Source organism: Arvicola amphibius, chromosome 8 (genome assembly GCF_903992535.2).
Source record: "Arvicola amphibius chromosome 8, mArvAmp1.2, whole genome shotgun sequence".
NCBI classification, from domain to species: Eukaryota; Metazoa; Chordata; class Mammalia; order Rodentia; family Cricetidae; genus Arvicola; species Arvicola amphibius.
Genome location: NC_052054.1, coordinates 80373824 through 80386413, shown reverse-complemented (window position 1 = coordinate 80386413; position 12590 = coordinate 80373824).

The following is a 12590-nucleotide window of genomic DNA, read 5'->3' as shown; positions in this document are numbered from 1 at the left end:
TTCAGCGAGAGACCCTCTTTAAAAGAAAAAAGGTGAGAGCCATAGAGTTAGATATCCAAAGCCTACCTCTGGCCACCATTGGCACATGCGTAGGTGGGGGGGGGTGACTGATATGTCCCATACACTTGGGCATGTGAATACTTGGTCCCCAAGTATTGATGGCCCTGTTTGGGGAGGTTGAGGAGGTGTGGCCTTGTTGGAGGAAGTATGTGATTGGAGGGACTTGATATTTCAAAAGCCACACATTATTTCAAGTTGCGCTCTCTGCTTCCTGTTTGGGGTTTAAGATATGAACTCTCAGCTTGAGGCTGGAGTCTCAAGCTTGCCTGGGGCCATGCTTCCCAATCATCATGGCGATGGACTCTCACACTCTGGAGCTGTAAGCGCAAATAAACCAGGTTGCCCTGGAGTTGTTTCGTCACAGCAATAGAGAAGTAGCAAAAACACAGGCACACACACACACACACACACACATACACACACACACACATGCACACACACACACTATACACACATACACATGTACATGCATACATGACTACTCCATGATATGGTTAAGGGGAAGATTTTCACATCATGATACTACAGTGTAAAACAAAACAAAAATGGGTAGATGGTACCTAAAAAAATAAAAGAAAACTGTCCTCTGACCTTCATTCGCACACACATACACTTGTATATCTACGTGTGTGTATGCATGCACATACATACACATCCCCAAAAGCAATCAAGCAAGCAAATGAAACCAATCTGAGACAGCTTCACAGTGTTAACTTGCCTATTTTAACTACATTCCCCAGAATTCCCTTTACCTTTTAAAACTACATTCCCCAGAGTTCCCTCCACCCACATGGTGTTCTTTCCCTTGCTCCTCCTTCAGCCTCTTTAACTCTGAGTGTAACTTTTGTGCTGGGCATTCTGATTAGGGACCTGGGCTTCAGCAAGGCACCCACACTGTTATCAGTGTCATAGGCCAGGGGCCGGACTGTGGGTCCAGATGAATCAGGTCTGGCTTCTGACTCTGAAAACCAGCCGGGAATATGTAATGAATGGTCCAGTACAAGAGTGTTCACCGGCACAGGTGTCCTCAGAAGCCTGACAAGAGTCTTGAGGTTACATAGCAAGCCTGATCACCACTTGAGGTTGGCCAGACGTGGCCTTTTCAACATAAGAATGTCGTCACTGCCTGGGGGATACAGACTCCAGTCACAGAACGTGGACCCACCAGACCCGTTGCTCAGAAGAGGATGTCTGAGAAACAGAAGTCTCCTCTGATCCTAACCACAGCTGGTGCGTTAGCAGCAGCTGCCTCCAAGACCTGTTTCAACACCCTGAAGTGGAAGGCAGCACAAACTCACCCAAATGATGGGCTCTGTTCGTCCTGCTGGCTCCAGCCTGCCCTCTGGGTTCTAGGTCATTTTTCACTGTCCTTGACCCCACCTCCACGTACCCGCCCCATCTGCCCCGAGGCCTTTGACCTCCAGCATCAGGCCCAGGGACCATGGCCTTAAAGAGAGCCTCACTAGCTTCAGCACCTTCAAGGTTGAATTGTGTGTTTGTGTGTGTAGAGTATGTATATACACATGTGTATATATGTGTATATCCATGTGTACAGTGTGTATATTTGTGTACTGTGTATTTATGAGTATGTGTGTATAATGTGTATAATGTATATATGTGGGCATCTGTGCATATAATATATATATACATATATACCCATGTATATATGTGTGTATATGTATATACACTTATATATGTGTGTATATGTGTACATAAATGTGTGTACATGTGTCTTGTATAGTGTGTGTGTGTGTGTGTGTGTGTGAGTGAGCTGAGATTAAGCTTTGCTGACACAGAAGTTGGTACTGAGAGTGACTCAGAAGAACAGAATTTTACTGAGGGTGGAGCTCAGTGCTAGAATGTTTGCTTAACGTGAATTTCTGGGTTCCATCTCCAGCATCACCAGAGGAAGAGGAGAAGAAAGAGAAGACACTCAGAAATGAGTTTTGGGTTTTCTGGGATTATTCTCTGACCTAATTAGATCTAAAGGATTTCGTTCGTTACCGTTTCCAGTGAGAACAGGCATGGTGATAACCCACGGCATGAGTGTAGCTAACTGTTCCTCAGTCACTGGCAGCTTCTTCTATCAAGTTCTTGTAGACCACAATGCTTTGTGTGACAGAATTTTTGCCCCCACAGAACACTGCAGCGAGAATAAGTGATGGTGTCTGAGGGCTGCTTCATCATGTCTCACTGCATGGAAGAGTCGCGGGATGAAAATGCTGGGCTCAGAGCACCAACATTCCTGCTCAAGTTCTCCCATCCAAATACTACTCAGGCCCAAGCCTGCTTAGCTTTAGGGACCAGATGATGTCAGAATCATATGCGCAGACACCCAGCTCAGGAGCTCCCCGCAGATTCTCTACATGATTGTGTTCCCTAGAGTCACGCGACTATGGGTTTCTACAGTTGTTTGTGTAAGAATGGCCCCATAGGCTCATATATTTGAATGCTTAGTCACAAGGGAGTGGAACTCTTTGATGGAATTAGAAGGATTAGGCTTGGCTGGCATAGAACTGGTACACACCAAGAGGTGTGGCCTTGTTGGAGGAAGTGTGCTGCTGTTGTGGGCTTTGAGGTTTCTAAAGCCCTTGCCAGGCTCAGTCTTTCTCTCCACTCATGGATCAGGATGTAGCTCTCAGCTACTGATCCAGCACCGTGCTTGCTGCCATGATGGTAAATGATTGACCCTCTGAAACTGCAATCAAGCCCCAATTAAATGCTTCCTTTTATGAGTGGCCGTGGTTATGGTGTCTCTTCACAGCGACAGAATGCTGACTAAGATAGTTCTGAAAACAAGATGCCAAGTCCGATTTTGAGGATAATTCACTTACGGCAAAACCTGAATGTCCAAGCTTGCTATGTTGTTTGTTAAAAGTCTGGGCAGGGGTTGGGAGGGAATGTGACCCTGCTTGAAGGCATGGAGAGATGTGAGCAGACTCCATCATACCTGGTGCCTTGCTGAGCCACTGTATTATTGCTGTAAAGAGACACCATGCCAGAGGCAGCTTTGAAAAGAAAAGCATTTAACTGGGGCTTGCTTACAGTTTCAAGGGTCAGTCCATTATCATCAGGGTGACAGGAAGACAGGCAGGCATGATGCTGGAGCAGTTGCTAAGAGCTCACATCCTGAACTGAAAATATTGAAAGCAGAGAGGAGAGAGGGAAAAGAGGGGCAGGGCGGAGGAGGAAGGACTGGGTCTAGCATCAAAGTGGCTAGTTACTCAGTCACTAGTATCTTTTGAAACTTTTGAAGCTTTTTGAAACCTCAAAGCCCACCCCCAGTGACATACCTCCTCCACAAGGCCACATCTTCTGATCCTTCCCAAACAATTCCACCAACTAAGGATCAAGCATGCAAACATCAGAGCCTATGGCAGCCACTCTCATCCAAACCACCACACCCAGGGAGCACAAACCCCTAGATCCTGTTACTTTTTATTTATTTATTTATTTATTTATTTATTTATTTATTTATTTATTGGGCAGTAGAAACCTTTTCCTCTCTCTATGCATTGTGTTGCCCATTGCCTGGAGCTGCCAGCGTGGCTTCCTGAAGTACTTGCCTTATGAGGTGCAGCTACTCCTAGGGACCCTCCTCATCTTAAGCCTGCTACCAGATGCCAGGTTCAACTGAACTCAAAGGCTGAGGAAGACTGGAATGCACGATGGTAACTGTGTTAGGCTGTGTTAGATTTCTTATCCACACACACCAGAATGGCTAAGGGGACAGTTTTCACTGTGGGGCTCAGACATAAATGTGGGAAGATGAGTCATAGGCGAACTGGTGAACTCTGAAGTGGTTCTTGTAGGCCATTCTGACAAATGACAACCATTGAGCTGGAATTTCTGTTTGGCCGTGGTGGTGGTGAGGAGCTATAGGTGTGTGTGCAGATGTGGATGCATGTGTATGCATGAGTATGGAGGCCAGAGGTCAACACTGGATGCCATTCCTCAGGAGCTCTCTGCCTTTTGTTGCTGTTGATGCTGTTTTGTTTGTTTGTTTGTTTGTTTTATGGCCAGGTGTGGTGGTGCAGATCTTTAATCCCAGTACTGGGAAGACAGAGGCAGGAGGATCTCTGTAAATCAGAGGCCAGCCTAGTCTGCAAAGAACATTCCAGGCCAGCCAGGACTACATAGTGAAACTCTGTGTCTTAGGGTTTCTATTGCTGTGAAGAGAAACCATGACTACAGCAACTCTTACAAAGGAAAACATTTAACTGGGGCTGGCCTATAGCTCAGAGGTTTAGGCCATTATCATCATGGTGGGAAGCGAGGCAGCATGCAGGCAGACATAGTGCTGGAGCAGTAGCTGAGAGTTTCACATCTGGACTGGCAGACAGAAGAAAGAGAAAGTGACACCGGGCCTGGCTGGAGTATCTGAAACCTGAAAGCCAACCCTCAGTGACACACTTCCTCCAACAAGGCCACACTTCCTAATAGTGCCACTCCCTATGAGCCTGTGAGGGCCATTTTCATTTGTGTGTGTGTGTGTGTGTGTCTGTCTGTCTGTCTGTCTGTCTGTCTGTCTGTCTGTGTCTGTCCTTTGTGGGTCAGAACAGCTCTGTGGAGCTGGTGCTCTCTTTTCACCTTCACACGGGCTCTGGAGATCAAATTCATGTCATGAGGCTTACCCAGCCCTTTACCCACCAAGCCATTTCTCCCGCCCCTTGAAGTGAGAATATTTTTAAATGCAAAAAGCATGATAGGAGTCTGAGAAGCCAGAGGTGCCGGTGGCTCTCTACTTACTTAGTTATAGGAGTCAGGATTTCACTGTAGCCCTGGCTGTCCTGGAACTCACTACGTAGACCAGGTTGGCCTTGAACTCACTTATCTACTTGCCTTTGTTTCCTGAGTGCTGAGATTAAAGGCGTGCACCACTACACCAGGCTGTGTGGTGCTGCATCACAGAGACAGGTGAGTAAGGTTCCTACAGCAGGTAGAGAAGCCAAAATAGCAACAAGCGAACTCTGACTCACAGATGCACTTGGCATTCGTGGGCTTATAAGGAATTCCTAGAAAGGAAACATGCGTGAGTTTACTGAATCTCACTTCATCTGAGTGGGCGGGTTCAGGTCTAGAGTCTTGGAATACGACCCAAACAGCCGAATCAGAATCAGAGCCTTCAAACATTTCCCACAGTTGGATCTGTGCCTGAAGGAGGGGCTGGGTACCTGCGTGGAAGGAATTTGGTATGCTGCCAAAATGTCATGCTGTTCATCTCCTCTCACATACTCCTTCTCTGGAGAGAGCTGCAGGCATTTAGAGCGGGCTGTGCAGTCGAGAGAGGGAAGTGATTCTGCTTTCCAAAGATGGCTGGAATCAGGGTCTGAATGCCTGATTCTTAGAGAGGCGAGTGCCACTGTGCTCTGCTAGTGGGGGCTCTGGGGAGTAGTGCAGGGTGCTTAGGGAAAGCTTGTCTTACAGAGGACCTAAGGGGTCTCTGAATCCACTCTATGGTAATGAACACACACACACACACAGAGAGAGAGAGAGAGAGAGAGAGAGAGAGAGAGAGAGAGAGAGGAAAAATAATAAATAAAAAAATATAGGGAGACTGCCAATACTGCTTCTGTGACCCATGCAAGGAGAGATGTCAGGATAGGAAAGGCAGGTACACCATTACTATGCTCTTCATCCACCCACAGAGTAAACTGTGAAATTGAAAGCAATACCACTTTCCTAGTGGGATCATGCAGACTTTTGCCAGCATGAAATACTGGAAGCAGACGGTCTGTTTCCATGACCCGGTCAGCTGGATTCCAATGTTGCAACCCAAGTCCTCCAAAAGAGTAGCCAGTGCCCTTAACCACTGAGCCGTCTGTCATCCCTCTCCAAAGAGTTTTAACAGACACAAAAAGAAAATGTTGAAGGTGGGTTAAGGCAAGAGTTTGCTACTAAAGGGCACACACAGTCCTTAGGGTCCATCCCAGGGGTATTTTCTAGCTCTGATGGGGTCAACTTGCAATTTTATTGATTGATTGTTTGAGTGATTGATTTTTTTGATGATTTAAAAAATGATCAGTGGGGCTGGAGAGATGGCTCAGAGGTTAAGAGCATTGCCTGCTCTTCCAAAGGTCCTGAGTTCAATCCCCGGCAACCACATGGTGGCTCACAACCATCTGTAATGAGGTCTGGTGCCCTCTTCTGGCCTGCAGGCATATATTGTATACAGAATAAATAAATAAATGTTAAAAAAAAGAGAGAGGGACACAAAAAAAATGATCAGTATAAACTATACTCTACATTTTGAATTTTGGTCCCCTGTTTCTGGCCATCAGTTTATGGTGCTATTCTCACATAATGCTAGAGTGACCGGTGGCCATTTTTTAGACCAAGAGTGTGCCATCATTTGAGGATTGAAATAGCTCTTTGCCTTTCCTCTGCCATTGTGCGCCATATGCCTGACTAGGCTTCTCGCCATGTCTTCTCTCAAGACTTTCAGAATCAAGTAATTCCTGGCCAAGTTATAAAACCAAAATAGTCCTATTCCTCAGTGGATTTGGATGAAAACTGGTAACAAAATCAAGCACAGCTCCAGGATAAGCCCCTAGAGGAGAACAAGGAGTCACACAACAGCAAGACAATCCATACTGGATCATGGTCACCTATCGGCCCTACCAGATCATGGTCACCCATCGGTCCTACCAGATCATGGTCACCTATCGGTCCTACTAGATCATGGTCACCCATTGGCCCTACCAGATCATGGTCACCCATCGGTCCTACCAGATGGAGTCCAACATTCTTAACCTGGAGACTTGGCCATGTTTCGTAGTGATGAGCTGCGGGCAGGCCTGTTTTTCATCCCACCCGGCTCCCGGTCACCGGCTAGCTTATGCCCCAAAATAACAACACACAAATTGTATTCTTTTAAACACTGCTTGGCCCATTAGCTCTAGCCTCTTACTGGCTAACTCTCACATCTTGACTAACCCATATTTAATAATCTGTATGCCACCACAAGATCGTGGCTTACCAGGAAAGATTCAGCATGTATGACCTGGCGCCTGGCTCCATGGCGTCTGTCTCAGAGAGGAGAGGCATGGCATCTGTCTAACTTCCCTTCTTCCCAGCATTCTGTTCTGTCTATTCCACCTTTCTAAATCCTGCCCTATCAAAAAGCCAAGGCAGTTTCTTTATTAACCAATGAGAGTCCTCCATCAATGTTTAAGTTGGGGGGGTGATTTGTCCAGTAATAAAATGTAGAACCTTTCCAAAAAAATAGGAATAACTCTGGACTTAAAAATTATGCATACCGGGCTGGAGAGATGGCTCAGAGGTTAAGAGCACTGCCTGCTCTTCCAAAGGTCCTGAGTTCAATTCCCAGCAACCACATGGTGGCTCACAACCATCTGTAATGGGGTCTGGTGCTCTCTTCTGGCCTGCAAGTATACATGTAGACAGAATATTGTATCCATAATAAATAAATAAATAAATATTTAAAAAAAAAAAAGAAAAAAAATTATGCATACCAACAAGTTCCATCTTGGTCATTTAAGTGTTTGAATTGGGGTTTCTGGCTGTTGTCATACAGATAAAATGAATAAATAATCCCTTTAATAAAAAAGTCACAAGTGTCCCACAGATGGGGACACCGTTGGCAACAGGGGCTGACTTTCTTGCGCACGTCCTACATAGTGGCGATCTTCAAACACATCACGGGGCCTCTTGAATCCTCAGAGCAATGTTATGAGGTATTTGCTAAGGGGCCAAGGGCTCCTGGGGAGAAGGCAGGAGTTTATAAAACAGCTCAGCATTACAAGGCCTAGGCAGAGGACCAGGAGAAGCCAGAATAAAGGACATTTTGAAATGTTTGAATCTAAGTTTACTGGCTTATTGCATTCCTCCCTGGACTTTCTTCCCCTAAGCATTGCTGGAGAGTGATGAAGCCAGGACTTGCATCCAGGCACTGTGATAGCTGTTAGAGTGGCTGCACTCACAGCAGGAGGTCCATCTCAGGGGGCTCCTCATATCCTGAAGTACCGGTCACCTCTTCTGTCCCATCGGGGTGGCCACATCTTACTATAAACTTTGAGAAGTCTCCCTTGGTGACCATAATTACTGGGCAAACCGGGGTTTATTCCTGTGGGTTCTTAATCCCATAAATAGAAGAATTTTTCAATGAACTCGAATGGAAACTTGAAGACAATTTTATCTGAGTTTAGACAAAACACAACAAGGCAGCTAAAATCTGGTTGGCTGTTCCAGGAGCGTGGGAAAGAGAAAGCAAGAAAGCCCTGTGTTTGTGAACAGCAAGGGATGCTTCAGAGAAAGACGAGAACGCCCAGAGTGTCATGGAAAGCTTGGCCAGGCGGTGGGGAAACTGATAGAAGGAAAATCAGGAAGGAAATTGAAAAATTGAAAAGAAAATTAGGGAAGTAACTCAGAGAAGCAGCCGGGAGAAGTGGTTCGACAACCTTTGGCAAGCTTCTGCCGGCAGAGGGCCGGTCGTTTTTGCCCAGTTGGGACCAACATGGCCGACATGTGGCTGAAGTACCTTGCTGGCACACCTCTGCATTGTGAAGGCCAGCTGCTCTCCTGCAGCCTCTGCTAGCAGCTCTCCAGAGCGCTCTAACAAAGGAGACCGGCAGGAACATCTTTCTGGCTTCCCTGGCAATCACCTTGTGTGACCAGGTCAGCATAAAAGCCGGGTGTGGCCCTCATGTTGGCATCTTCAGTCTGGTCTCTCTTCTTTCACCGTACCACCTGCAGCTAGCAACCTTACCGGATTACCTTCTCTCTCTTGGTGGAAGAGTTTGCAGATACTATTCCTTCCAAATGCTGTTTCTTGTGTTTCTTCATTTTCCTTCCTTCCTTCCTTCCTTCCTTCCTTCCTTCCTTCCTTCCTTCCTTCCTTCTTTCTTTCATTTCTTTTCTTCCTTCCTTCCTTTCTTTCTTTCTTTCTTTCTTTCTTTTCTTCCTTCATTTCTTCTCTCTCTCTCTCTCTCTCTCTCTCTCTCTCTCTCTCTCTCTCTCTCTCTCTCTTTGGGTGGGGGGGAAGAGTATAGCAATCCACCAGTAAGGCCTCAGACTTATGATCCTCCTGCCTCAGGTGTTTAGGCATTGGGATGACAGATGTACGCCACTATACCTGGATTTTCCTGCATCCTATTGTCGTGTGTTTATGTGCCTATGTGTATGTGTGCTGTAAGTATGTGTTCATTTGGGTATGCTCATATGCTTCTGGGAGACAGAGGTCGATGTCAGGTGTCTTGCTCTGTCATGCTATGCATTTTCAAAAAGGATTTATTTATTCATTTTATATTAACTATTATATGCATGTATGTATGTGTCTGTGCAGCACAAGCATGCAGATGCCTGGCGAGGCCAGAAGAGGGGTGTCAGATCCCCTGGAGCTAGAGATGACAATGGATCACCAAACGTGGGTGCTGGGAACTAAATTCAGATCTTTTGAAAGAGCAGCAAGTACTTATCTTACTTAGGATTTCCGTTGCTGCAATGAAATACCATGAGTAACCAAAGGCAAGTTGGGGAGGTAAGGGTTGATTTGGCTCACACTTCCACATTGCGGTCCATCACTGAAGGAGGTCAGGCCAAAAACTCAGGCAGGGAAGGAACCTGGAGGCAGGAGCTGATGCAGTGGCCATGGAGGGGTACTGCTTACTGACTTGCTCCTTCTGGCTTGCCCAGCCTGCTTTCTTATAGAACCAAGAACCCACCAGTCCAGAGATGGCACCACCCACAATGGGCTGGACCTTCCCCACTTATCACTAATTTTAAAAATGCCTTAAAGGCTTTCCTGCAGCCAGATCTTATAGAGGCATTTTCTTAATTGAGGTTCCCCCCTCTCAGATGACTGTAGCCTATGTCAAGTTGACATAAAACTGTCCAGCACAACTGATCCCTGGTCACCTTGACCCACAAACACATCGCTGTCAAACCACGACGTTTCCTTTTTCATTCACTCCAGGATCTCACATTCAAAGCAAAAATAAAGCCCTCCCATCTTTACAAATTCAAACACAGTAAAAGTTCAACCCCTTTAAAATATCCAACTGCCTTTTTAAAAAAATCCAAAATCTCTTTTAAAAGGTCAAAATCTCTCAACTGTGGGCCCACAACCTTCTGGGCTCCTCCAAAGGTCTTGGGTCACTTCTCCAGCTCTGCCCTCTGCAGCACACACAGCTTGTCTTCCAGGCTCTGGCTAGCTCTACTCCACTACCGCTGCTGTTCTTGGTGGACATCCCATTGTATGCAGGATCTCTGAAAAAATGCCGGGGTTTCTTGCTGCAGCTGGACTGCACTTTTTAAAAACTATTATCTTTTGAGACAGGTTTCTCTGCATAACTCTGACTGTATTGGAACTTGCATTGAGGGTCAGGCTGGCCACAAACTCACAGAGATCCGCCTGCCTCTGCCTACGGAGTGCTGGGATTAAAGGCGTGCGCCACCACCGCCCATCGTGGACTGCATTTTCACTAATCGCCTCTCCTGGGTTGTCTTCAGAGACTCCAGCCCTGACACACAGTGCCAAGCCTCTGCTCTTCTTCCTGCCTTTCAAACCAGTACCACATGGGTGACTCTTACACTATGAAGTTTAGCTGTCAGCACAAGGCTGCTTACGAAACACAACTCCTATGTGGTGACCCTGAGGAATCACTGCCCAGAAGACTTACTTCAATGATGCTGGTCTCTTCTTAATCACAGCTGATTCTTCAGCCCCAACTGACCAGAATCCATTGTCCCAGCAAAGCGAAGGTTTTACTATAATGGTTCTGGTCTCTTGTTAATTACAGCTCCAGCTGACCAGACACTACAGAGTCTTTACACAAAAGACCTGGAAGAGTCTTCGCTTGCCTCTGAAACATCACAAGCCAGGCCTCCATTGCTGCACTACTCTGAACGTTCTTGTCTTAAAACCTCTGACAAAACAGCCCACTGAACTCTCAACACTCAATGGCTCTTCTAGCCAGACAATGGTAGCACACGTCTTTAATCCCAGCACTCGGGAGGGAGAGGCAGCTGGATCTCTGTTAATTAGAGGCCAGCCTGGTCCACAGAGTCAGTTCTAGGACAGCCAGGGCTCCACAGAGAAACCCTGTCTTGAAAGCAGCAGCAATGAGAGAGAGAGAGAGAGAGAGAGAGAGAGAGAGAGAGAGAGAGAGAGAGAGAGAGAGAGAGAACAGAAAAAAATTCAGGGGTTCTTCTCGTTCCCACGTTCTTCCACAATCCTCCCAGAACAACACAGTCAGGACTGTCACAGCCATACCCCACTCCTGGTACCAATTTATCTTCTAAGCTTGACTTGGGGTTTCTATTGCTGCAATGAAACACCATGACCAAAGAAACTTGGGGAAGAAAGGGCTTATTTGGTCTATGTTTCACTGTTTATCCTTGAAGGAAGTCAGAACAAGAATTCACACAGGGCAGGAACCTGGACGCAGGAACTGATGCAGAGTTCATGGAGCTTAGCCTACTTTCTTACAGAACCCAGGACTACCTACCCAGGGATGACACCACCTACAATGAGCTGGGTCCTCCCTGACCAATCACTAATTAAGAAAGTGCCTTACAGGCTTCTGTGTAGCCTGAACTTATGGAGGCTTTTTCTCAACTGAGGCTCCCTCCTCTTAGCTGACCCTAGCTTGTGTCAAGTTGACATAAAATTATCTGTTGTGGGGTATTTACTAGAGAAGATGGCTTGGAGATGGGTTTAAGCCAACAGAAACCCTTTATTACCTGGTTAGTGACTATACTGTATACTCAGGATGCCAGTTTAACACCGAGTCTTTGTCAGAATGAGCTCAGAAGCACAAAGACCATGCCCTGGGTTGACAGACTTCAGTAACAAGAACAGTTAGCGAGAAGCACAAGCACAGAAGCCAACAAGCAAGGCTAGTACATTTAGAGACCTTTCCAGAATGCTGACCTTGGATGGATTAGGTCTTTATTTTCATTTTTGGCTGGTGGTACTGTCTGCATGCTAAGTTTTACCACCTGAGTGGCATTTCCATCAAAGAGCCATCGCTAAGGTCTGTGGCCCTGTTACCTTCCCCACTGATAACTGAGTCAAACCGTGGACTTATCCTGTGTTAGTTTAAGATGCAAGACCTTGATGTTAAGCCAATCAGAATGAGAATTGACAGCACAGCCAATGCTGATAGCAGAGTAGTTATCCGGGGGAGGCGGGATGGGGGGTACATGGCGGCACCAAGAGAACAGACATTGTTACCAATATTCTCCCAGCTATGGCAAGATGTTTTTCTAATTACTCCTGATCAATTAGCATATAAACAACAGGTTTCTCCCCAAACTGTGAATGGTGTCCTTTATCTCCTGAGAAGTCGAAGCCTCTCTGATTTTGTAGGGCCATATCTGCAAGGGAATCTAACTGTTGTTTTGATGAAGAAATAGAATCTTGTAATACCTCTAGGCTCATCAACCTGTCTACTTAGTTTGGAAGCCGTGAGAAGAGGCATGTTTAGTCAGACCACTAGTACATGCCCACCAAGTAGTCTCAGGGGCCCAGTGACATTCTCGTTATCCATATGGTTAACCCACAGGGC